We start from the raw sequence: 27,651 nt of genomic DNA on the forward strand, positions 1-27,651 counted from the left end.
ATTCTAGAAGGGAATATAACCAGTCTACTTGCGGATTTTAAACAGCCAAGTGCCCCATGTTAATCAAAATAATTGAAATATTAGCTATGCAAATAAGCCTTAAACAACTCAGCAGCTGCACTCAGTAAGAACAATCATCTACTCAAAATCACTGTTTAATGTTTAGAATTCCCATTCTCCTGGCATACGGAAGCATACTAATAATAGGAATTAGGATGGGTTATAGGATATAATATTTTCTGCATTTATTTTTGATGATGGACGACCACTCATTACCAAGTATGATCTTCCATAGGAGTTATAGGTCCTCAGGTGGCTAATAAGGCCAATCCTTGAACCACAAGTTCTATTGCAATGAGGGCAGATGTTTTTGGGCTCAGCAGGAGGCTGTTGACCATGACTGGAAGCCAGTATCTCCTTCCTTCTGCGCCTCTTGTCCTCTTCAGCTCATCAGCGAGCAAGTTCAAAATGCAAGGGACCATCACGTAGGACTTCTCTCCATTTTAAGCGATAGATTTATTTTTACATTAATGTTTATCATGTAGTGACTATACTGCAAAAGGCATTACCTGTAACAATATCAGATTCCATTTCCCTATGAAAAAGACAGTGAACACAGTTTACTTCTCATCTTAACTTTATGAAAGCATCCATTTTCCAAAATTAGTCTTGAAACTGTGGATGTCTCATCTGAAATTTTGTATACAGAAGTGGGAGAACAAACTAATGGGTCAAACATGCGTTCCCAGCTTTGTGAAGGATGCTGTGTTATTACAGACCATGGTAGTGACTACGTAGTTAGGGTACAGGGACCTCTCCTGCAAGGTGTTGAACACTAACAATGTACTTTAAAGGGCAACCAGGAAGCCCTTGTTCCTGTTCAAACACCAGAATAAAGGGAGAGTTGGTGTGGTTTTACTGCCTCTAACAGAACCATGCCCTCTCAGGATACTGCTAAATTATCCCTGCCAGAGATTTAATTCTGAGCCTTTAAACAATTTTTGCCATTTCAGTAGGAAAAAAAGCAGTGCAATATAAAGGAGAGATTTTATGGAGAAATGCCTCGTGACCAATAGGATGAACCAGAGAAGGGGTTTGTGGCCAATATGAGACTGACAGGTTCTATATCTGTAGTACAGCACTGTGAGGTTAAAAAAAAAGAGGTTTGTGGTTTCTACTGGAAGCATGGATGAGAGTAATGGTTGTGATTAAGTGGGTTTCAAATGGCTAAATATATTAACATTAGTAAAGGATCAGAGTTAAGGTTGTCTGAAGAATTTTAACATGGCTGCACTTACAGCAACTTTTGTAATGAAGAAGGGCAAGCGTGACTAAGTGGTAAACCTTTCTTGTTTTAAAGATGCAGTTGCAAATTTTAGATGTGTATGGCTCCCAGCTGCACCCTCCTTCCCAATTTTAGAAAGATGCAGCACCCAGGTAGATCCCAAGATTACATGACAGGGAGAGGTAACCAACAGCTGCTTAGAGAAAAGGTACTCTTGCTGCTGTTACAACTTCAAAAGACCCATAGCTACAAGACTCAAGATGGGTAAGCACTTGTATCTCCTGAAGAATCTATAGGACTTATGGGACACAGAAAGAGCCTTCCCTCCCAACAGGATGAACATTTTGAGGATGTTAGCAGCACAGGTGTTCCCTCCCCACCCCTACTGTCCTTTGGCAGTATGGGTCTTTGAAATGGCAGGTGCCAGAGTCTCTTGCCTTTTTTTCAGGCAACCACTGTTACCATAATTGCAGGGGAATGAGGCAAATAAAAAAAAATAATAATAATAGGAGATATACCAATCTCCTAGAACTGGAAGGGACCTTGAAAGGTCATCGAGTCCAGCCCCCTGCCTTCACTAGCAGGACCAAGTACTGATTTTTGCCCCAGATCCCTAGGTGGCCCCCTCAAGGATTGAACTCACAAACAACCCTGGGTTTAGCAGACCAATGCTCAAACCACTGAGCTATCCCTCCCAAGGATATCTACCGAGGATATGCTTCTATCTGCCACTACGAAGAATATGGCTTGTCTCTAGCATGGTTTATTTAAAAAAAAAACCACACCCCACACACAGGTCAGGGGGCAAAATGTTCACTTTCAGAAGTAACATTTCAGTGAAACCATTTCAGTTTTTTGTAATTCTAATTGTGTTTTAAATTAAGTGACATTTCCAATTCTAGCATATTTTTCCTAGAAATATACTACATAAGAACAGCCATACTGGGTCAGACCAAAAGTCCATCTAACCCAGTATCCTGTCTTCCAGCAGTGGCTGATGTCAGGTTCCCCAGAGGGAATGAACAGAACAGGTAATCATCACGTGATCCATCTCCTGTTGCCCACTTCCAGCTTCTGGCTTATGCACTGCTATACATAAGACTGAATGGTAGGTGTACAAACTAATTGGGCTAGATTAGACCATAGAACTCTTCACCATAAATTCTGAAAGGTTACATTATGGAAGTACCACTTGTGGTTCTATAGTTAAGGCTGAGTTTTGCATACAAAGCAGGGATATTCAACCACTTTGTTACACATCAAGAACTGAGGGGTTAAGGTGAGAGACTTCTCACTGAGGACAGTAAAGGACCTTTCAGGAAAGCAGGGGAGGAAATTTTTAGAACATTAAACTTTTACAACTTTAAAATTAACATTAAATTCTTATTTTTAGACAAGGAAAGGCTAATAAGATATTTTACACTTGCTTTCAATAAAATTTAGATGTGAAAAGATGCTAAATGCAATTCACTAATAAATGATAGAGGTAGGCAAATTACAAATGAATAATCCTGCTATGTTCAACACGTCCAATAAGAGTTAATGCATCTAGGCAGAAAAAGCTGGCAAAGTCATCTCCATTGCATTCCTCAGAGAGGAACTCAAATGTGTGTTCTCTGGAGGGCTATTTTACACCAAGAATTAGTAATAGAGTTCTACAGTTTTCCACCTTTAGCTCACCTGTTCAAATCTAATCCAGGTTCTTACATATTTGCCAGTTCAGCTGACAGGAGGCCATACTGGCAGTACTTACCCACACACACCAGTCTAGCAGGAATCTAAAGAAGTCAAGGATTAAATCGGCCTGGAGGCTGAGCTATCCTCACTTTCCAGGTCACAGTCCGTTGGTAGAGGAACCTTGCATCATAATTACCCAAACTGTAATTGTTGACTGGACAATTAGAGGGCTTCAATATCCAGTACTGTCACTTCAGCACTTTTCACAAGATGGAATAGAATTCTTAAACATTGGGACCTGTCTTTTTTTTTTTAAATATCCTAGTACACTAGGATAAATAAGTTGCTCTCCATAAGACTACCCCACCCTAACCCTCTGTATGACTAAAAGGTTGGGTTAAAGGAGTAAAGAGTTATTAGTCTCAATTACTGACTCAGTAATTCAAGTACCAAAAAAACCTGCAGCTATTTCTATATCCTTGAGCTCTATAATCTAACATTTTTAACATGACTAAGTTAATTATAAACATTTTCTTAAATGGCATTAAAAAAACAAATCCTCAAATCTGTAGATAGTGCCTGTCAAATCCATGATGAATGCCATAATTCACACTGCCAGGCAGGTCCAATCCAGAGCAAAAAACAGTATTCATATGCCAAGGCCAGACAGCCCGCATTTCCTGGGCATTTCCTGAAGGGACACTGCACAAGCAGTGAACTACTCTATTTACCTTAAGTAACCAATTTGAACTTTTATCTAGAATTTGGTTCAAAACTTACTGCTGACCGCCATAATGAAAAGCTTTCTTAGTTTAACCATAAAACAAAGTAGTTTCACATTTTGCAACAAATCAGTCTGATGCTTTTGCAGTAATAAATTGTATAAAGTACTTTGGAGGTTTTTTTACTATAAAAATACATTTTAAGGTTAAGTAGTGAACAATCTGTCTCACTTAAGTTATTCATATATACACCATATAGAGAAGGGACTATTGTCATCTATAGTATTAACCATATGCCAGGCCACTATTATTTCCTGGGGCATTAAAAATTAACACCTACCATGAAGGGCAAATAAGAAATGTAATCTCAACCAAAAACAAAAAATCATTGCCATATTTTGTGATTAATACACATACCTCTGCTCCAGCCTTAAGATGCAGAAGTGATATGCTGTTGAGCCAGGATTCAAATACTCTTTCAGATTTGCTCTAGTGCAGGGGTCGGCAACCTTTCAGAAGTGGTGTGCCGAGTCTTCATTTATTCACTCTAATTTAAGGTTTTGTGTGCCAGTAATACATTTTAACATTTTTAGAAGGTCTCTTTCTATAAGTCTATAATATATAACTAAACTGTTGTTGTATTTAAAGTAAATAAGGTTTTTTAAATGTTTAAGACACTTCATTTAAAATTAAATTAAAATGCAGAGCCCCCCGGACCAGAGGCCAGGACCCGGGCAGTGTGAGCGCCACTGAAAATCAACTCGCGTGCTGCCTTCGGCGCATGTGCCATAGGTTGCCTATCCCTACTATGGTGGCTAAGGGCAGGACACATACATGCAGTACCATGGACAGAGTATAGGAAAGTAAGAGGGTTACCTTCCTACCACTTCTGTGCATTTTATTTTGGATTTGAAATGTTGCATTTCTGAAAGCTGCTGGACTGACGGTTCTACAAACTGAAGTCTTCTAGCAACAGATCAGATGCAACAATGGTAATACAGATTTCTCTATACCACACAAGTGTGTTTCAGCCTTCACTTCAAGAAATACCTCTAAGGAAGAGAGCTTATTTTTAGTCTGTGTCCATCCAATAAGCGGGTTCTTCTATGCTAAAGCTACCAATCCAATTCACACACGCTAGGGTTAGCCATTCATTTCATATAGGCCCATCAATAGACAACACAACTTCCAAACCTCTACTGAAACAAGCAGATTCATACTCACAAACTATGACCAGCTTGGTGTGGGGTACCCACAAATCCTGCATCTTCCTCACACAATTCAGTAGAAGAACAGTCTTACAGAACAATGCCACCAACGGACCATACCAGAGCTATTGGTCTTTGCCCTGAGTACTTCCCCAGAAGCAACAAAAGGAGAAAAGCATATTCTGAAACTGTTCCCAGACTTTTCTGAAGTGGCAGGGTAAAGGGATACAAGTTGGACATGAAGGCAGATTTACAGTGAATTGGTTAAAGGAGCAATTAATATCTTTGAGAAGTGGGTCAATTTTGGAGGAAAAATTTTGGTTCTCATAGTAAGGAATAGACCATGGACTGGTCATTTTCAGCATAAAGAAGAATTAAGTGAGAAGCTTTTTAAGAGAAAACCTCTATGTAAAATCTGAAATTCTACTAATGACACTAATTCCAAAAAAACAAGCAAAAAATATTCACTTTAGCAAAATAAAGTGAACAACCAACAAAATGCAAGTAAGTCTGATTTAAATTTTAAGGTTAATTTAAATTAAAAAATTCTGTACAAGCTTAGTTACAATAGTCAAGACACATCATCTCTCACTTTTGGTATTTTTCGATTCAAGTCTCAGAAGTACAAGTCTAGATGTCTTAACATCCACATTATATCCTTGACAAAAATCACTGGCAGCCTTTTCCTAAGATGGACAGCCTGAAGAAAAAATCTACACTTCCCACATTAGTAATTATAGTATAATATTTCCAAGGGAAATAAGGGGTAAGGAATTTACAAAGTCTACATGAACAGAGACAAAGACAAAGGCTGATAAATGCACAAGAAGAAGACTTTAAAGTAGCTAAAGTCCTACCATAGGGAAATAAGCTCATCATTCTTCAGATGGAAGGATTGTTTTATATTACTTAAATGTTGCTACTGTAGCTGATTGGGTGAAGTTTACAGGCTCCAAGAACAGCATCACATAGTCCTACACTTTAATAATAATGGTGATTTTACAGAACCTCAAGAGGAGAGAGAATGGAAGTTAGAATCCTCCAGGTTACAACAAAACAAGAATTAGCTGTTTGTGTCTAAACAAGTCTAGATTTTTAAAAAAATGGACTAGATATAAGAAAGGTGAATTTTAGTGTGGCCTTGTCATTCATTTCTGTCTTGTGACAAAAGAGAAGAGCAACATTTTAAGAAGGCTATTTTAAACTTGGATCAAGATTACAACACCGCTATACAGTCACATACTTATAAGCGCTGAATGAGGGAATCTTGCACTTAATACTTATGCACCACTGCGGTAACAGAAGCAGGTAAAACTTACGAGGAGTGCAGGATGCTTTAGCAGCTTCTCTGTACACCTGTGGGAAACCGAGAAAAGCATGGTGGTCTTATGCAAGATTCACTCAAAACTGCAAAAGTTGAAGGACAATGGGGATTTCTGTGATCGTACACCAAATGTCAGCCTCTGGTTCCACTATGCCAGGAAATACAAATGTGTGTTACTACACAAGGTTAAAGAAATTGGGAGCACTTTCAAGGAAACACATTTAGCGAAAAAGAGCGCATCATTACTTGGCATAAACACTTATAGATATCTTAGATGCTGCATTTGAAAGATTCTGGAGATCACCACATTCAGGACATTGCCACGGATTTAAAGGTTATGGGAGGGAGGATCATATGAGAACCGGAAAATGGAAGAAAACTTAAAAGTTATTTGAACTATTAGGGGACAAAAATTCCTATGCAAGTGATTTTCTTGTATTAAGTCATCTTTCATAAGAAGCATCAGCGATGGCAGCATTCTAGGAAAGTGCCAAAAAGCAAAGCATTAAATCAAATATCTTTTACAATCTAAAAACAGTAACAAGTTCACTACCCATCATCACCCCAATTGTCTAGCTACACCAATGCTTTCTTGCAGGACAAAAACTCAGAGCTAACACCTTCAGCAAGTTATCTGTTAGTCTACGAACACAAACATATACTGCAAAAAAACCTTCATCTGAAAAGAAAGTTAATGGCAAACATACTGGCTCAGCCATCTGCCTTTTTAAAGGCTGGCTCCTTCAGTCATTTTCTACTTAATATAAAACAGTTCTTCCATTTTTACTGCCCTCATAGAACTGACAAATTTCTTCAGATAGAAAAAATATACTAACCAAACATATGACATGCAAAAGGTTGGCTTAATAAGGTCAAAAGAACAGTTAGAAAGACTGAGAATGTAAGCATAAGTCTAAAATCAAAGGCTTAGACCAGTGGTCCCCAATCTTTTTGTGGCCAGTAGCACATTCATGTTTTCAGAAGAGTGTGGCGGGCACCAACAATTACTCACATTCAGGGCCGGCTCCAGGCACCAGTGGAGCAAGCACATGCCTGGGGCAGCACATGCTACAGGGCAACATTCCGTCCGTTCTGCAGAGTGGGAGAGTTTTTTGCTTTGGTTTGGTTTTGGTTTTAGTTTTTTGGTGCCAGTTCTCGGCAGTGCGGAGAGAAGCCGGGAGGACAGAGAACACTGGCGCCCGCAGCCTAGGAGTTCTCTGTCCCCGGCAGGCGCAGGGCCCTGGCTTCTCTCTCCTGCTGGCCACTATGCGGGCCCCGCACCTGCCAGGGACTGAACACCGGCGCCCACAGCCCCAGAGTTCTCTGGCCACGGCTTCTCTCCGGCTTAAGCCGCGGCCTCGCGCCTGCCAGGGACCAAGAACACCGGCACCCGCAGTCTGTAACCCCAGAGAAACCGGAGAGAAGCTGCAGCCCCGCACGTGCCAGGGACCCAGAACACCGGCTCCCGCAGCCTGCAGCCCCGGAGTTCTGTCCCTGGAAGGTGCGGGGCCATGGCTTCTCTCCCCTGCTGGGCATCACGCGGGTGCCCATAAATGCCCCGGCGGGCACCATGGTGCCCACGGGCACCACGTTGGGGACCATTGGCGTAGACACTAAGAAAGCCCTAAAGTATTTCTACTGGTGCTAAATTAGACAGAGGAAAAGGCACCTCTGAAATAGTGTAAGTAACAAAATTAGTTGTCTCAATGCACTTGCACTTCCTTCCCCCTTCCCCTGTGCTGCTATACACTGGCAACCTTCTGGTCTTCAGCAGTATCTGACCCCATTATAAACATCAAACAATGAACTGGTGCTGTCAAATGCTAATCCAATTTTCAGTGAAGTTATCTTCCACCATTCTCCCAGTCAAGACATTTTAAGTACAGTGGAAACTATATTAACTGATTGTATTAGGAGGGTTTTTTTTTGTTTTTTAAAGTGTATAACAGGTTACTTGTTGCAGTCCATAATGCTCTGTCCATCAGTTACTCAGCACAGGTGAAATAAAAATGGAATTTCTACTACATTTAACTGCTTTCTGGAGATTCAGTGTAAAAAAAACAACTTACTGCAACACACTGAGTTAAGGAAAATGCAGAAATCTCTGTGAAAAGACTATACACGGTGTGCACTTTACAGACAGCAAAGTCAAAAGTAGTTGAGCTGTTTTCCCCAAAAAATGTACTGTTGTATTTGGAATCAATTCTAGACTGTCCCTGATCATAGAAAGATTTTTTCTTAAAACTAGCATTTTAGTGTTATCTAGGACTATATCTTCGGGTGCTCGCCAAAGGCAGGTGGCCTGCATGAAGTTTCACTGTGCTATATATTTATATAAACAGTAATACCTAGAGGCCTCAGGTCAGATTTAGGGTCCCAGCGCGCTAGCCACAGTACAAACGGAGAGGAGGACAGGCCTGCCATAGCACATAGTTAGCTGACTTCAAGTCATGCAGTTTTTAAATTGACAAATCTTTAAAAATCTTAATGTCAGTAATCCTTTTGTTATAGTTCTGAGCTGTTCACCTATGATAGTTCTAGTATTAATTCCTACTCAGCTACCACCCATATAGGAAGGAAGGTAGCTCTAAGCTACTTTTTTTTTTCTCCAGACTTCTGCAGATTATTGTAAATGCCGATGGTTGCTTGAATTTCCCAACTTGTCTTTCGTATTTTAAAAGAATAACGTTTAAACTACACAAAAAGATTGAGGTAGAATTGGTGTGCTATAGTAAACTGTATAATTCTCCATCATTTAATTTCCAGAGACTTCCAATTTGCTGTCCTGGAGCCAGTTTGCTACTAATGATGAAGCTATACATATAAAAAGTTTCAACTTAATATATGCTTTGCCAGATGACTGCTGAAAATTTCTTTACTGCTGCTTTCAAGGACAAAAATGAGCTGTCATTTGAAAACAAGTTTTCTCTGTTATAAATGCCCCAATCCTTGTGTTTTATCAAAAGCTGGAAAGACAGTTCCAACTTAAAGGGAGGACATGAACAGAAAACTTACAAAATGGTATGCTTTACAGAAAAACAGTTGCATGGATCCACAACAGCAGTGAGACTGAGTCACTAGCCAAGTTGGAGGTGTTTTATTAGACTTATTTCTTATTTACACTAAGGCCTCTTTACATAATTCTGGCAGCATAAGGGAGCCTTAGTGTAAATGAGATTCAGGCCCATAATATTAATACAATAGGAAAAACATGTAAACAGATCTGAACTACAAGGTAAGCTGACCTATAACAATTTTGACCTATAGTTTTCTTACTAGTTTAGGGACTACCAGAAGACTTCATGGCAGAATGAATAGATGGTGAAAGCTAAGGCCAGGTCGACACTACAGACCTATATCAGTAGGAGAGCTTCTCACATCAACATAGCTATCGCCTCTTATAGAGGTGGTTTGACTACGCAGATGGGATCACTCCTATCGTCACAGTAGCTATGTACATGAAGACAAGCCTTCAGTCTACATTTTACTCCGAGAAACAGGAGATAAACAAATGGAGGGAGAGGGAGGTTTCTACTTGATAATACATTTGAAAGCCTAGGGTAACTTCTACTCATCATAATGAAGCTTCAAATTTTTTACTGTAGCACTGCCCATCAATTCATCCCTTTTTATTTGTTGCACTGAACAGAAAAACAGACCTTTAAGTACACTTTATGACATTTAGTTGTTACTGCTGAATTCCTCCCAACCTCATTATTTTGTTGTTGTTCTAAATTGTAGTGCAAACCAGAAATCGTGAGTGACAGCCACAACACACTTCCATTTTTTACCCCAAGCATTTTCTTACACCAAACCCCCACCTACCTGGAACTTTTTAATGCAAATAATTTAAGGTACTTCTATTTTGACACACTACCCTTTTGCATTCCAGTCCTCAAATTTTGTTAAATATTTTGTAAAGCAGAGCAGCAAGGGGATAAGCAACTGATGAACCTTCTCATGCAGCAGTCACTGCTTTCCTTTTATGATTACCAGTTTAATACAGACAAGTTTAGAGTATTCTTACACTGAGAAGTTAAATTGCCACTTATATCACTCCCTCTAACAAACATTAGTAAACAAATTATATCTTCGGCTACTGAAGACTTAACAAGATTACGGTTAGATGGCCTGTAGCCTAAAGTGTGCAGAACCAACAATTAGGAATAAAGTACTTTTTGGATGCTCACTAAATTACTTGCTCATTTCCAATGCTATCACAAGATGACCACAACTTTCTGGTCATTACTGTAATGTTGCTTGTATGATGTTCAGGATTTGATAAATTTACACACCAATTTTCTACTTGCCACTCTCTGGCAAGTGAGGCAGTTAGCCACCAATTTCTTTGCAGACTTATGCATCAATACATAATCTTCAGTTTTACAAATAATTGCATTTCTAGCACTTAGTTGCAAAGTAAACCTAAGTATCAATCAAATGCATGTAGTTTTCATGCAGTCAACCTGAAACTCTACAGGTGTAAATGTTTAAGGCCCAGATATTCCTAGGAATTTCACTAGAATGGGAGAAGTGATATTACCCTTCCTCACACCCACCAAAAAACTTCACCACCATAAAATAGTGGAGCCTCTTTATAGCCAGTAGTTTAAGCTACGGCTGGAGCCATCTTCCCACTGTGTGTTCCCCTATGTGGAGAGGTATAGCAGCAGTCCATGCCCCAAATCCTTTTTGTGCAGCAGCACATGGGAAACCCTCACAAGAGTACCCCAAATTTTGAACTCCCTCCCGCACAGATCCTGACACAAGGCCCACCCCATTGCTGAGGGAACAGGATTTCTCCAAGTGTAACCTGTCTCCACTCACCTCAGTAGTGTTTACTCAAGTTTCTGCATCCATCTACATTTTATCACTGAACTGTAAAAAGCTCTAAAATTGTTTCAGACATAACAGCCCCCTTTCCATCACCACCTCCACTCCAGTTCCCAGTTTTAGTACTGATAGCAAGTAGGTTAAGTCTTCTGTCTTGTGATCGAATGATTGGTTTGTCAAATGTTGTTTATATACTTAACAGATTATGGAAGTAATTAAGACAGTGGCTCCCAAACTGGGGATCGTGAACCTCTGGCGGTTCACAAAATGTTACAGGGAGTTCTCGGGAAAAAATTCCCTAATAGTGGACAGAGCTGTCCCTAGGGACCCCAGGGCCAGCAGTCCGGAGCCCCTGGATTTCCAAGAGCTAAGCAGATCAAAGCAAGCATATCTATCAAGACTCCTTATAAGAAATGGAAAGGGAGGTGGATTTTTTTGCTGTTTTTAAAATCAAATAGGCAGCTAGTATTGTTTTTAAAATTATTATGAAGAACAAGTTTAAGCTTTGTTGTAACGTGCGTTGTTTGCCTGGACTGCTCAAGACCTGAATGCTTGTGTAGGAGGAACTCTTTGAGTTGGCTTCTTAAATACCTTCATGATGTTTCTAATCTGACACTCCTTGATGAAACATTGGAGCCTTGTCTTATAACAGGCTTATTCGAAGTGATACAAGCTACGAAAGTGAGATCTTCTAAGAGTGTTGCCGTTTTCATAATGTAATAAAAATACTGTAATGATTAATAATAGTGTGTAATAAGCATGTCATAAAAACAAATTTTATATTTCCAAGATCACTGCTTTTATAATTTATACTCAGGTAAAGGAGAAAATCCCTGGAAATTTTCATTTTTAGGAGGGGGTTCGTGAGACTTGATATTTTAGTGAAAGGGGTTCACAGGTTGTTAAAGTTTGGGAATCACTGCTCTAAGATAAAATCTAGAAACAAAAATCTGTGTATACATCTTACGGATTGTGCAGGAGATGGAAAGAAATGTCATTCTCCAGCTCTGAATTCCTGTATAAATTTGGATACAAGCTTCCTAACCTTGCTAGGTCACACAAATACTGTTTTGTAATTCCAGAATATTTCAAGTATTCTTCAGTATAAGATGCATCTGTGTGGTTAGAAAGTACTTACGGGCTTAGTTTGGGTGAAGAAAGTCTGTGAGAAATTATATAGTGCATTTTAGTTACAATGTTCCCAGAACACCAGAACGATCTCCAGTAATGGAATTTCATTCTTCTGCCATTTACAAATCACTAGGTAATTTCTCTCTCAAAGCTGGACAGGTGGTCAGTCCACTAACGTACGTGAGGATGACCAGAGTTCCAAACAGAGTGAGAAGTCAAGCCTGTCATTGTAAATGTTCACTGCATTACTAGAAACATAATTTTAAATTATTTGATACTTGAAGTAGCTTCAAAACCACTGCATCAACTATGGGAAAATACATAGGATGTGGGGCCTGGACAATTTTTGTTTTAAGATTGTTTATTTTGAACTAGGAAAATATCTTACAAAATAACTAATTTATAATGGAAGTTTCTGGTTCAGTAAATATCTGTAGAAAGTGTGTGTATTATCTGGTTTTGCTATCTTTGAGCCAAATAATTTACCCTGGAATGATGCAGTTTTATTTACAGAAATGCTTTTATTCAACCCACTATCTACCACCAATGTTGTCCTTTCATTTCTCCTGGAATAAGAACCTTCGTCAGAATGCCTCAAATCTTGCACTCCCTCCTGCACAGCAGAACCACACAGATCCTGATAGAAGGCCCAACACACTGCTGAGGAAACAGAAGACCTGAACTCTATTCCTGGCTCCAACAATGTCTGACATGTGACCTCAGGCAAATAATTTACTTCTATGCCTCGGTTTCCCCATTGGTCAGACAAGGATACTACTACTTTCCTTTATAAAGCACTTTGACAGCTACAGATGAAAATATTTAAGAACTGAGTATTATTTCTGTAACCTACTGCAGAGATTCCCAAACTGTTGTCAAAGGATCAGTAGTAGTTCACAGAGATGGGCAGTCCTATAGCCCAGACTCTTCTGGTCATTTCCAGCTGGGAGAAAAAGGACAGGTAGTAAAGAAGGAGATATATTGAACTGAATAGCAAAGACAGTGTCATTAACTTTCTCAAAAAAGAACACTGCATATTAAAGACTGCTAAAAATATATGAATACTTTCCTAATATTACTTTACAAAGAACGCAATTGCAGAAGTTGTCACAGGGATGTTATGCAATTGCAAGTAGGATGAAAGGTGGTCCATATAGTCTATTAAAATGTTGTTCACCCTTGTGGAAGTCTGAGAACCCCTGATACCGTGGCCTTGCCAAGCAATTGTGTTTGGCTGCACTATATGGCAAGGTACAGTCTTGTAAGCTGAGGCAGGTCTATAAATGATGGATTTGGTTACCTAAGGCCTAAAATACATTTTATAATCAGACAATTTGAAGTTCTGTGTTTACACAATGTCATCCATTTGAAATAATCCACTCCAAATTAAAAAAAAACTAGAGCCCTAAGCCTGACAAGCACCTACAACATTTTCTGTAACAAAAAACTAAGATAGCCACGAATACATCTCCTGAAAACTTTTAATGGGAACTTAAAAGAAAAACATGCAGGTTAGAACAAGACTGCATTTTATAATCAGCACCCCTTACCATACAAAAAACAATCCTCTCCTAGCATGAACTTTCCTTGCCAGTCAGCCAAGTCTGACTGCCAAACGTTTCTAAACTCATACATGTGTTAGTCTTGTTTATGGAATGGAAAGAGTCTATTAGAGGATCATAAAAACCCTGAGGTGTAATACACTTGACTTCTAGACTGTGCACTACTTTTTTCTTTTATTAGTGATGCTACTGAGAAACTAAAGTATGCTTGAGATGTACATTTGGAGTATTATAGGCCACCTGAACTCCATCCAACCTCTAAGGTATGCTGCTTGTTCGCTCTTCTTCCTTTTCATAGCCTGAATTTCCAGATACAAAGGAGGGAGGGGGAAAGAATTTGATTCTTCGACAGATTTGCCTTTCAGTATTACTGTTTATCTTTTAGTCAATGTCTGTGATCATGCTCACATAACTGTGATGTCAAAATATCTGTTCACTGAAGTCCAGATATTTTAAAACTAAAATAGAATGTAACACAGGCAGTATTGCAGATAAGAACAGGTAAGCTAGAAATAAGTACAGAGACAGTAAACATGCTATATGCTAACATAACCTTTGCAACTTTTTGGTAAAATTAAGCCAACCTTTTTCAGGACTTGCACATCCAGCTTAAAGAGTAACATATATCCTACATAGCTTTCACCTCCCTCCTAATAACTCCTCATTTAATATTGTCCCAAGCACACAGGCCAAAGCCATATGAATCTTCTGAGTTGTAGCAGTGAAGTCTTCTAGGATGACTTTTCAGCAGACATCTCCTCCTTTTATTGTGTACATGAAATCACCACCAGCTCACACTGAAACTAGCAGATAGAGCATATGGCAATCCGTTGAACACGATGTGAGCCCATAGTCTTGTCATTTCCTTCTCCTAACTCACCCTATGAAAAGGTTTCTAGGACTGAGCATGTTTTAGAAGCCCTGGAAAGTTAAATGCTGATTTGCTAAGAGACAAATCTGAGGAGGTTAAATGAACTGTCCAAAATAATAGGAAAAAGGAGGCGGCTGCCATTTACCATCTGTCTCCCACAAAAGTGAGAATCAGAACAAATGGAGCCCAGTTTTGGAGAGGGGGAGGAGGAAGAAAGGAAATTTCCACCAAGCCATAGGAGAATCACACTGAAATAGAGAACCCAAAGCAGTGCGGCCTCCCCCGGAGACAGGAGGGATGGGATGGGGTGAGACGCTCCCGGGCACAGCCCCCTCCTCTCCCACGTCCCACTCCGGCAGCCCCTCGGTGCCGAGCACGGCCCCGGGCTCTCCCTCCCCCCTTCCCGCGAGGAGAGGGAAAACGGGCAGCCCCTGGGCGCCCCTCGCGCCCGCCCGAGCAGGGGCGCCCCCGCTCCCCCTAGACAGCGGGGTCCCGCCGCTCCCGGGGGCCAGGCTGAGGCCTGTACGGACCCTGCGAAGCCTCCGCTCTCTCGTAGCCCGGCTCCCCCGGCCCCTGCTCGCACACTCACCCGCCTTCCTCGTCCCTCCCAGCCCGCAGTCTCTCCTGCTTCACGGCGGCCGGCTGGCTGGCGGCGGGGGCAGCGGCGCTGGCGGGCGGGACCTCTGGTAGCGCCGGGCCTGGCGGGAGGGGGCGGAGTAGCTCCTCCGACGACCTTTATGTGAGAGACGGGTAATCTCCGGGCTCCGTGCGCTCCGCCGCCAGGCCGGCCACCATCTTACATTAGGGAGACTGCCCTAGACGCCGCCGCCAACGCGCGTGCGCACCAGCCGTCAGGGGGCGGGGTGGAGACGTGCCGCCAGAGAGGCGGCCGCCTGGGGCACGATGGGACTTGTAGTCTGATTTGGCAGGAAACGGAGGCGGCGGGGGGAGCGGATGAGTGGCAGTGGGCTGCGTTAACCTGCCCCTGCCAGCTGCGGATCTGAGGCTGTCTGGGTCTCCCGCTAGCTTCTGTCTGAGGCCTCGGCATCACCCCATCTCCTCCCCGGCATCCCTTCCCTACTGCGACCCCTCTACCCTGCATCGCCATGTGTCTACTTTGCTGCCCTGCCACCGTCTGATCCATCCTGCACTCATCCAAATTCCTTCTAGCCTTACCCGTCACTTTAACCTGCCAAGGGCTTTGACTCGCTCTATTTCCCATTCTTGCTCCTCCCCACAACCTGCCATGAGCTTTAACCTGCTCCACTTTCCAGCCTCACCCCCAGTCTAAGCTGCCATGGCCATGGTTTGCACCAAACCTGAAAACTGGGTGACCTAACCACACTTATTTAGAGGGCAAAGGAGGAACATTTCTGCGAAGTCAGCTGAAAAGTCAACAAACTGTTTTGTTGTTACAGCTCTTTCAAAAGTTATGCTGATTTCAAATTTTGGCTTTTGCCTAACATTCCTTTGTTTTCCCCTGGCTCAAAACCAGTTGGTTATTAATTACCCACTTTAGATTGTCCGTGTAGTTACCCATGATTTTTTAAAAAAGAGTTATCAGGTATATTTCAAGCAATAGGATTTCATTAAGGAAAGCTGTTAAAATTCTTACTGTGATTAGTTTTGAGCATGAGCCCATTGATTTCAGTGGGTTTTATGAGCCCAACCTCATTTCTGCTGATGTTGGTGGATGTTTTTTTGCCATTGACTTAAATATATACATTTCATAACAACCATTACTCATTTACAGGCATGAGATAAGCACTAAATCTTTATGATAACATCTCAGGTGTGAGAAATTATGTTTTCAGTGTTCTGCTACCTTATCAGAGATCACAGATATTTGCACCATGACCTCCCATTGACAGATTGTCCTGTTGCCCAAACTTGTTATGGTGTACACTAGGGATGCCTGTAGTGGTTTCTTATTCTGGACAGTGAATACACACAAGCCATCCCCTGATGGCTTTATACACCCTGCAAGTTGTAGATGCTGTGACACCTTTTTGACTCAGTGCCACAGCTTTCTCCATTTTTAATATCCTCTAATTGACTACCATAGTGCACAGCTGTGGTGGGTCTTCCCCCGCCTCCCGCTGCCTCCATCCCTCTAATCTGGCCCCACAGCTGCAGAGATGTTCTGGGAATAGAGATCAAGTAGCACTTCCTGATGGGAAGGATACCATCTTCATGAGGACATCTGCCTCTGAATCTGCAGAATTTGATTTCCTCTTCCACCAATCAGTTTGCCAGTCATCCACAGTCTTCGCTGCACCTCGCTCCACGTCCTAGCCTTTGATACTGCTCCACTTCTTGCTGCTGCCCCAGTGGCAGCTGTCATTCTGCCTTGCCTGGCATACTCAGCATCACTGTAAACCTCTTCCCTTTTTTTGCTGAGCATTGTGTGTGCACAGACCTCATTATTATATGGTAATAATTTAAATGTTATTGCCCCTTTTAATTAAATAATTATTGCAGTAGCATTTTTATAGAGCCTTGCAGGTCAGTTTCTCATTTGGAATGGAAATCGGTGACATTGAGTGGGGTATTTTCTTGGTGTCATATGTTTAACTACAAAATGTACTCAGGTCCTGTTTTCTTAAGCAGAGGTAATAATAAACTGCACACCACCCTTCATGCAGGAAGCCTCCAGTAAAGTACCTCTGCCCTGTGATCAGTGGCAGCTGATTTTTTCTTTCGTCTCTCTCTCTAGCTAGCACCTCACACAAATCTCCCCACTTTATAAATAGTCTTCTCTTTCTTCCACAGTCCCTGAGTCCCAATACTAGTCTTCATATCAACAATGATGGAAAGTTTATTTCTTCTCAATTTTGCAATGCCATTGCCATCTGATTTTCCCAGTATGGGGTACACTTGGAGATGGTAAGACATTTTCTACCTTACTTTTCCTTTCTGTAGAATCCCTGAATCAATGCTGTGTCAGTGTTGGTAGGTGGGGAGGCAGCAGGGTGCAGGCTAGTAATTGCATGTGTGTCTCTGCATTACATTGGAGGATGTTACTCTGAGCCATGTTCCCAAGAGGTAGGGCAGAGTCTTATTCAAAAAGGTAGTGAGCAAACTGGGAAGATATGCAGCACTGCTGTTTACCAGGATGATGTTCACCTAGCTCAGAAGTGGGCAAACTACGGCCCGCAGGCCACATCCGGCCCGCGGGACCTTCCTGCCTGGCCCCTGAACTCCTGGCCTAGGAGGCTCCCCCACAGCCTCAGCTCACTCCGCCGCCCGCACAATGCTCTGGGCAACGGGGCTGCGAGCTCCTGGGGCAGCGCAGCTGCAGAGCCATGGCCTGACCTAGTGCTCCATGCTGCGCAGTAGCATGGCTGGCTCCAGCCGGGTGGCGTGGCTGCCGGTCCTGGCACTCTGGGCGGCGCGGCTGTAGTACCGCCAGCCAACGGTGCTCCAGGCAGCGCAGTAAGGGGGCAGGGGGCAGAGGGGTTTGGATAGAGGGCAGGGGAGTTCGGGGTGGTAGTCGGGGGTGGGGCTGTGAACAGAGGTCAGCGTGGTCAGAGGGTGGGTTGAATGAGGGCAGTGGTCCCCAGGGGGCTGTCAGGAAGGAGACAGGATCTTGGATGGGGTAGCAGGGGGCAGTCAGGGGCAGGGGTTCCGGGGGGCAGTCAGGGGACAGGGAGAAGGGGTGGTTGGATGGGGCAGAGGTCCCAAGGGGGCCAGTCAGGAATGAGATGGGGGGTTGGATGGAGCGGCAGGGGGCAGTCAGGGGCAGGGGTTCTGGGGGCGGTCAGGAAGAAGGGGTGGTTGGATGGGGCAGGGGTCCCGGGAGGGGGGCAGTCAGGAATGAAGTGGGGTTGGATTGGGTGGCGGGGGGCAGTCAGGGGCAGAGGTTCCGGGGGCTGTCAGGGGGCAAGAAGCAGGAGGGGTCAGATAGGGGGTGGGGCCAGGCCACACCTGGCTGTTTGGGGAGGCACAGCCTCTGCTAACCAGCCCTCCATACAATTTTGGAAACCCAATGCAGCCCTCAGGCCAAAAAGTTTGCCTGCCCTTGACCTAGCTGGTACAGGAGTGGAAGGGAAAAAACACCTGGCCATAAGAGAATGGCCATGCTGGGTTAGACCAATGGTCCATCTAGCCCAGTATCCTGTCTTCCCACAGTAGCAAATGCCAGATGCTTTAGAGGGAATTAAGAGAACAGAGCAATTATCAAGTGATCCATCCCCTGTCATGCTTCTGGCACTGGGTTGCATTCCTGACCATCATAGGTAATAGCCATTCATGGACCTTTCCTCCATGAATTTATCTAATTCTTTTTTGAACCCAGTTATACTTTTGGCCTTCACAACATCCCCTGACAATGAGTGCCACAGGTTGACTGTGTGTTGGTTTTAAACATGCTGCCTATTGATTTAATTAGATGAGCCCTGGTTCTTGTGTTATGTGAAGGAGTAAACAACATTTCCTTATTCACGTTCTCCACACCATTCATGATTTTATAGACCTCTATCATAACCCCTCTTAGTCATCTCTTTTCTAATCTGATCAGTTTTTTTTTAAATCTGTCTTCATATGGAAGCTGCTATATACGCCTAATAATTTTTGGTTGCCCTTCTCTGTACCTTTTCCAATTCTAATACAGATGGGTTGACCAGAACTGCATGCAGTATTCAAGGTATGATCCTGGCATGGTTTTATTTAGTAACATGATATTTTCTGTCTTATTATCTATCCCTTTTCTAATAGTTCCCAACATTGTTAGTTTTTTTGACTGCCATTGCATAATGGGCAGTGTTTTCAGAGAACTCTCCACAATGACTCCAAGATCTCTTTCTTTTAAGTGATAACAGTTAATTTAGACTGAATGATTTTGTATTTATAGTTGGGATTATATTTTCTAACATGCATTACTTTGCATTTATCAGCATTGAATTTCATTAGCCATTTTGTTGCACAGTCACCAACTTCTATGAGATCTCTTTGTAATTCTTCACAATGAGCTTTGGACTTAGCTATCTTGAATAAATGTATATTGTCTGAAAACTTTGCCACCTCACTGTTCACTCCTTTTTCTGTATCATTTCTAAATATGTTGAACAGCACAGGGTATAGTACAGCTCCTTGGGAAATCCTGCTATCTATCTCTTTCCATTATGAAAACTGACCATTTATTCCTACACTTTGCTTCCTATCTTTTAACCAGTTACTGATCCATGAAAGGACCTTTTCTCTTCTCCCATAACTACCTACTTTGCGTAAGAGCCTTTGGCGTGGGAACTTGTCAAAGGCTTTCTGAAGGTCCAAGTATGCTATATCAACTGGATCACCCTTGTCCACAGGCTTGTTGACCCCCTCAAAGAATTGTAATCGACTGGTGAGGCATGATTTCTCTTCACAAAAGCTGTGTTGACTCTTCCCTAACATATTGTGTTCATCTATGTATCTGATGACTCCGTTCTTTACTATAGTTTCAACCAATTTGCATGATACTGAAGATAGACTTACTTGCTTGTAATTGCCAGGATCACCTCTGGAGCCTTTTTTAAAAATTGGCATTATGTTAGCTAGCCAGTAGTCATCTGGAATAGAGTCTGACTTAAGCAAAAGGTTACAAACTACTGTTAGTAATTCTGCACTTTCATATTTAAGTTCCATCCATACTCTTGAGTGAATACCATCTGGTCTTGGTGATCTTGGCATCCCCAGAAAGCAGGAATGGTTGTAGGGGATGCAGCGCATGGCAGAACCAACTTCCTGAGGGCAATGAACTGCTGCACTCAGCCTTTTTGGGCGGGGGGGGGGGGGGATTCTTTTTGTTGCTCCACTACTCAGGAGGTGTTTTCTGCTCTGGCTGGCAAAATGGCTGAGGCTGTTCCTGCCCCAAGAAAGCTGCATTACCTGGTAATGTTCATGCCAAAATGGAAATTTGCCTTAAATGCTCTTTAAAAGTGCACTACAAAATAAATAGACTTTCGAAGTAATTAGTTTGAAACCAAGGGGTTAGCAATGCTGAGGCTCTGATGAAAAATAGCCATGGCTATAATCTCTATGGCTAATCTTGGCAGTTTACCTCAGAAAATGTAAAAATAGCTCAAAGCTCAAACACTGAGTCAAAGTACTTTTTCTATTGCTTTTTCTCTTTCTATATCTGCTGTTACAATAAACATGAATACCATGCAGTGTGTTTGATTTTTAATCCCTGTGGTGCAATGGTCGACTGGGAGAGAGAGGGAGAATTGAGTAACAGACAAAGCAGGTTAGAGGGGAAGAACATTTGGCCAATAGCTGTGGGATGACATTTTGAGCATGCTTGTGGTGGGGAAGCCAAGCAGGTGAAGAAAGGCTCAGAGCTCACATCCAGCCAAAATGGCAGCACCCAACAGAAACCCAGAACAAAGTTGTTTAAATCCCCCTTATATGGCTGTAATACAGCACATTACTAGTAGTGCTCCATTTTCAGTCTAGCTTGCTGCTTGGGTTTCGTAGGGCATCTCCAGCACTTGGATCTCTGGCTTAGAGTGTGGTGTGTACTGAAAGGATCTTGGCTGTCTGAAAGAATCTCCTCCTGGTTGAGGTTCAGGGTCACGTGGGTGCCTTCGAAGGCCCTCCTTCCCAAACTATTCAAAACCACATGCCAGGGTTCAGTAGCGGCCTCCATTGCAAAAATCCAGTCCAGCTCCTGATAGTATGGGTAGGTCAAATTACTGGAGGGCCTGTTCTTGTGCCTTTTATTCCTGTAGTTCTGCTGGAGCTCTTTTTGATACAGCATTAGTCCATATCCCAGAAGTACCTTTTCTCCTGCATTTGCTCTTCCAGCCGCTTGTAGATCTTGGTATTCTGGTAATCGCTGTTCTCAGGGGCCTAGAAGGAAAGGACGTCCAGGACCTCCTGCGGGGTCCGCTTAGCAGCACAGGGCATGGCTGCAATAATGGGTATGTGATTCTGGATGTGTGAACTTGCCACAAGCTGGTATCACAAAAGGTATGCATCTGGCAGTGTACCAGCATTTAAATGGGGAGGTCACTTCTGGTGATGATAATCCTGGAGCAAAAAAGGGCACACAGGCCAGGCCAGGCAAGAAGCCAGGCCAGGCAAGAAGCAAAGCAGCATGGGAAGCAGTGGGAGAACTGCCACAAGTGGAATATTTAATCCAAAATATGACAACTGCTATATGCATCCACATAAACCTTATTCCAGAAAAAAAACCTCATTACTCAGAGTATTTCACTTCCACGGTGAATTAATTAATTTGAAATAAAAAGCCAGATTTTGGGGGGGGGGGGGAATTGTGCTTGGATACAGTGCCGTTTATGTGGGGGAAAAATTGAAGTTATTAAAAAAAACCTTTCCCATTTAGACAAGGCCGAAGCAGAATATTGGTTATTGTTTTTGAGGAGTGATCAGTTTTTAAAAAGAGTGCAACATACATTATAATAAGAAAGTATTGTGTATTAACTTATTAGTTAAGTACATTTATTATTATAGTCAAAGAAATTTTTTTTTCTCCACTGCCCATGCTGGCATTCAACAGCATGTAGTACTTCCTCCAGATTTCCAATTTAGTAGCTCTCTTGTAAAAATGCTTCAGATGATCATGTAAGGGATCTGCTGAGATTAAGTAAAAAGTGCATGAACTGGGAAAATGCAATACTTTGCCCAGTGTATTGATTCCATGGCCATTGTGGAAATAGAACACTTTAGTTAGAGGAGAATTTCCATTAACTCTAAGCATTAAGGCAGGGGTCTCAAACACGCAGCCCGCAAAGTTATTTGCTGTGCCCACCAAGTTCCCCTGCCTCCCCTTCTCCCCCCCCCCCAGAGTTATTTCCTGTGGCCACCAAGTTCCCCTCACTCCCTGCCCCCTCTCCTCCCCACGGCGCCGCATCCCCGCTCATCTGCCTACCTCCAGGTGCTTCCCACCACCAAACAACTGCGCTTTCCAGAAGGGAGCGGGGAGGAGCAGGGAGCTGCGCGCTCAGGGGAGGAGGCGGAGAAAAGGCAGGGCAGGGATTTGGGGAAGGGGTTGGAATAGGGGCAGGGAGGGGGCGGAGTTGGGGTGGGGACTTTGGGGAAGGGGTTGGAATGGGGGCAGGGAAGGGGTGAGAAAGGTGGGGAAGGGGCAGGGCCATCAGTGATGCAGCCCTCAGGCCAATGTACTAGTCTTCATGTGGCCCTCATGGTGATTTGAGTTCGAGATCCCTGCATTCAGGCTTACATCCTCCATGGGCCGGGTGTGACATGATCCCACATGTAGAGAAGGTCTGACATTGCCTTCACTAATGGGTAGTGGTGCACATACACACTAGCAAAAAGATCACAGCACACAAGCTCCAGCTATAATTTGCAGTTTTCCAGGCTTAATTTTTCCTTTGCCAGAGAAATATTAGATAACACAACTGATTTATAAATCCTGATGTTTGACAGACAGCCTGACATTAGACCGACTGAATAATTAAAATAGATTAAATGGAAAGCCAAAGTATGTTAAATAGGAATATGAAGATGTTCCTACAGAGTTGGAAGAAACATATTACAATGACAGATTAGAGAGCCTAGAATAAGAAGATCGGTCTTGCATAGAGACAGAGCCTTAATCACAACTACATGGCATACAAATCTGGTTGTTGTACAAAGGAACCAGAGCTTTGTATTCTGATACACGACATTTCCTCGTTTTTACAGCCTGTGTTTGACATGTTGACAGACTGAAGGTTATGCTATGTGCTGTTTTCTGGTCTGTTCTCTTGCTACATTAATGTCCCTTGAGTGCCATTTGGCATTACAGGGGCAAATTGACTGCCACTGAAGGTGTTGGCAGGGTATGTATCCAGAGGGGAATAGATACCAGCCTGGTATCATGACCACCAAGGATTTAAAAATTTATATTTTAGGGGAGGGTTTTAAAATGTGTGTTAAACAAGGAAACAGAGAATATATTATGGGAATGTGTTTTTTCTCTACAGAATTTTTAAAATATTTGCTATGTTATATGATAACAGAATTAAATGCTACAGGACCAATTGTAATATTGAAATGTTGAATAGAGCTAATAAATATTACTCTAATCTGGATTAAAAAAATAGATAAAAACACCTCAGTTCTTAGCCTTCAATAGCCAAGTTTGAATTGTAGGTCAGGAGGAAGCCATTTTTTTTTACTCGACTTTATAACTTGGTTATAAAATGTTAGTGTTTGCAAGCTGCAGTTTGATTGTGGTAGTATATCATATCTTAAAAACCAAAATGGAATTCCTTGTAGAAAATGTCTATACCATTATTATAATAAATAACTATATAAAAGTTTCAGGTATAAATAAGACTGATAACCCATTTCACAATAGCAACTCTTGTGGCTCTACAGTTAAAGTTGTTGTCATTGCGCTTCCCTGGTACCATGTCCCACTTTTCTGAGGTGTTTATAATTGGTTTGTGTGATGCTGGAAGACCAGGTGTCAACTCATGCCTAGGTCCATAGACCTAAACTGAATACTGAACAATATGTAGGTGGAAACCAGTTTGGCTCACCTGTATGTTAGCATTGTTAAAATAGATGTTAGGTTTATAAGAATGTGTTTAGCCTCTATAAAATGCTGATATGTTGCTGCATGTATTAATCTCACTTATAATATCTATATCCCATGTTATATGGTTAATATTTAAGAGTTTGGTCTGTAACTGTAAAAATGTTTGCTCTAAAACTAAACCACCAGGCAAGAGAGATGCATTACCAACTGAAATACTAGTTTGCCACAGGAGGTGGTATCTCCTGCCCAACAAAGCAAGGTCCATAGGCACTGGACAAACCATTGTGGAACATCAGAGGACAAGAGACTTTGCTCCTCTCCCCCCACACACACCCACGAAGAGAAGACATGCCTGTGCACTTGTTCCATCAGCTTGAACTCTAGGGGAAGGGAATAAAAATCCCTGACAAGGAGAAACTGCAGCTTTTATGCTGCTTGGATTCTGAGGGGCAAGGATTACTAAGCATAAGTAAAAGATCCCCAGTGCTTGGCCTAGGTTAGCCCTAAAGGACATATAGTACTTGCTTAGTTGGTAAGATCAATGTATGGAACTCACAACCAGTTTGGGTTTTGTAGCAATCTGCCCTGAGATTGGTACTCATGCTCTGGAGCCACTCTAGACAGGTTGACTGTTTGTACAAAATCAGTTTGGGCCAAACCTAGGAAACGTAGTGTACAACTGGGTGCTTTTAGTAAGTTTCTATTGCTGAGATTTTTTCAGTCATACAAATGCCCTCACAATTAATAAATGTAATCTCTTTTCCATATCTGTAGGCCAACATTTATCAATGGGATGTCTAATTTATGCACATAAATACATATTTTAGACATTTTTAAAAAAGTGATTTTTAAATGTGCTGACCAGCTGCAACTTCAAGTAATGTCAGTGAGAGCTCAGCACCTCTGAAAGTCATTCCACATAAGTGGAATGGATTTATGTGCTGAATTTTAAACATCCATATCAGAAAATTTTGGCTGTAATGGGTAAGTACCAGGATGCAACAATAAAACATGTAATTCATAGTTTAGGAGGCTTAATTTTGTGTGTTCAGATGCATTTTAGAAATACTTCAGGTTAAAAAAATCACAATGAGCAGAATTCTATGTAATTAAAAATCTGCTGAGACAAGTATTAAGAATTTACAATACTGCAAGATACACAAGGTGATGTGTGCCAGCAGATTCTGATGCAGGGTGATTGAACAGCTCTGGTCTTCTTCAGAGAAAACCAATTCATGTGAGATCCTGGTGGTCAGTTTGCCCGCCTCCCCCATGGAAAGAGGAGTATCAAGATCATAGGGGAAAGCTGTGAATGAGTCTCTTCTCACTTGGATAACAGATGGGTTGCAGTGAGAGATTGCTGGAAGTCTGCTCCTCCTTCAGAAATCAGGACTATGGAAGAAGATGGACTGTTGGTGTCTTGCTTCTCCACTTGCACACTTTGGAGATGGAATCTTCTGACCAGCCTTTCTTCCTTAATGTGCACAAGACATACCTTTCTTTACTTTGGGCCTGATTAAAAGCCATGGAAATCAATGGAAAGAGCTTCAGGCCTTGTGCTTGCTAGGATGAAAGGTGTGTTCTTACCATGGGTTAGCTAACTCACCGTAACATGAGATAAAATCCTGGTGAAGGAAGCAAGGCTGGTGAATAGACTTATCTCTTAAGCATAGGAGTGAAGAAGCAGGCCACCAGTAGCCCACGTTCAATAGTGGGGAGCCTGGGTTTTGCCTCAGCCGGCTAACATGTGAAAACTATAAACTGAGTTCTCTTCCCTAGGATTTACCTTGGGTTAATTACTGTGTGGTGAGAACACTTGGGGCAGTGTGCTAATGAAGATATGACCTCATTGGTTTCCTTGGGCTTTGGTTTCCTTTCCAGGACCTTTAAGCCTTGTTTTCAGTTAAACTACAGTAATAAATGTTTTTCTAAAAGATCTGCTCTATAAATTACTTTAGGGAAGTTCTGTGGCTTGTATTACACAGGAGATCAGACTACATGATCCCAACAGTCCTTTCTGGCCTTGGAATCTACGAAGAACAGCTGATACAAATAAAAGAAAAATATGTTTATTTCAGTTTCAGGTTTGCCATTCACCAATTAGGTGTTGATACTATTGCATCAGGAGCAGCATAAAATCCCTTGCAGATCGCTGCATAGACCTTTTTATTTTCATGAAAGGTGAAATACCACCACACACCTTTCTTGGTGAGTCATAATATATAAATAGAAACATTGAGGGGGTAATAGCAATGGCTCTGTTGTACCATTACACAACAGAAAAATAGATGGCTTAATTCAGATTTACTATGCATTAAGTTTATAATTATTGATGTCACTGAACAGCCAAAAAAATTTTAAAGAGTGATTTTGTGGGTAATTTATTTCTCTAGGAAAGCTCATCTGCCATACTGTATTTAGTCTGAGTAGGAAGACTTTCCATCTTGGATGACTGAGGCACAAAGAAGACATAACTTGCCCAAGCAGTGGCACCTTAGGGTTTCTGAAGCTTGATTCTCCACTTATTACATCTTGTATAGACATTTCCCATTCTGATTTGGTAGCATTTTATACCCTCTATTCAAAGGTATAAGTGACTCCACAAGGTGCAAAGTAATGATGAATCCAATGGCAAAAAACTGGTGACACAAAGTTCAGGTTGCATGGTGGTATGTCATCCCCTTTGCAGAACATGGAGTTGAGCAAAACTCAACTTCTGAAAACCAGGAAATGCAGAGTTAAGGTTGCCCATGCAAATTTAACTCTGCCCTCTTTCAGCAATTCCCCAGTATGCCCCAATAACACCTATACCTTTACTCTGCCAACCCCACAGTTGCTGAAATGTACAAACTCTTCACCTCCTTTTACAACCCATTCATGCTCACCCACAGGATTCCATCTAACACTATTAAAGGACCCCCCCCCCCCAAAAAGAGAGTTCATGCTGTCATAGTTGAGGTCAACTGCATGTGTATTTCCCCTCAGGGGTTCAGCAAGGGTACCCACTCTCAGGCTTCCAGCTCTTGCCTCTCTTGGGTGGAAACATGCACCTCTCTCCTTTCTGACCATGGCATTCTCAGGCTGAACAGTTCCCTGCTTTCACCATGTCATTCCCAGCACAGACGGGTTGCCCTGCTTGCTTTCTCTCCCGAGACCAATAATGTAATTGTTAGAGACAGAAGTTACCACAGTTTTCTAAGCAAGCTTACTTTATTCTTAAGGTACAAAGCATTACAGAGAAAACATTTAAAAAAAAATAAGAACCTACACACATGCTAGTAAGTTTACCAAAGTTCATCCCAATTCTTACAAGAGCTCTGGCAAGTGCAGTCTAAATGCCCCACCCTAAGGGCATTCTAGGGGTTACACATTCAGATTTTCAGCTCAAAACAAGCACCCTTATTATGTTCAATTTCCTTTTCATACAGTTCAAGAGTCTTTGAACTGGAGTTTTCAGAAGCAGGTAGTTTGTATACTAAGGGGTTCTTACCCTAGGACATAGCTTCAAAAGGCTGACTTCAGAGGGGAAGACAAATTCTTCCCCT

At 42.1% G+C, this 27,651-nt stretch overlaps 1 protein-coding gene across 7 annotated transcripts in view; it reads right to left on the bottom strand.

The window, feature by feature from the left end:
• CNOT4 (CCR4-NOT transcription complex subunit 4) overlaps nucleotides 1-15,476 on the bottom strand; it is a 116,803-nt gene extending 101,327 nt beyond the window's left edge. For 2 of the 7 annotated variants that reach the window (XM_039504242.1, XM_039504232.1), the window contains exon 1: nucleotides 15,203-15,476. The gene's annotated coding sequence lies outside the window, so the exon portion shown is untranslated. The remainder of the gene's footprint in view (nucleotides 1-15,202) is intronic. The other 5 variants (XM_039504245.1, XM_039504237.1, XM_039504258.1 and 2 more) reach the window with 3 other exon arrangements.
• Between the last annotated feature and the right edge of the window lie 12,175 nt (nucleotides 15,477-27,651).

The sequence above is a fragment of the Mauremys reevesii genome, linkage group 1 (assembly GCF_016161935.1).
Source record: "Mauremys reevesii isolate NIE-2019 linkage group 1, ASM1616193v1, whole genome shotgun sequence".
In the NCBI taxonomy this organism is placed as follows: domain Eukaryota; kingdom Metazoa; phylum Chordata; order Testudines; family Geoemydidae; genus Mauremys; species Mauremys reevesii.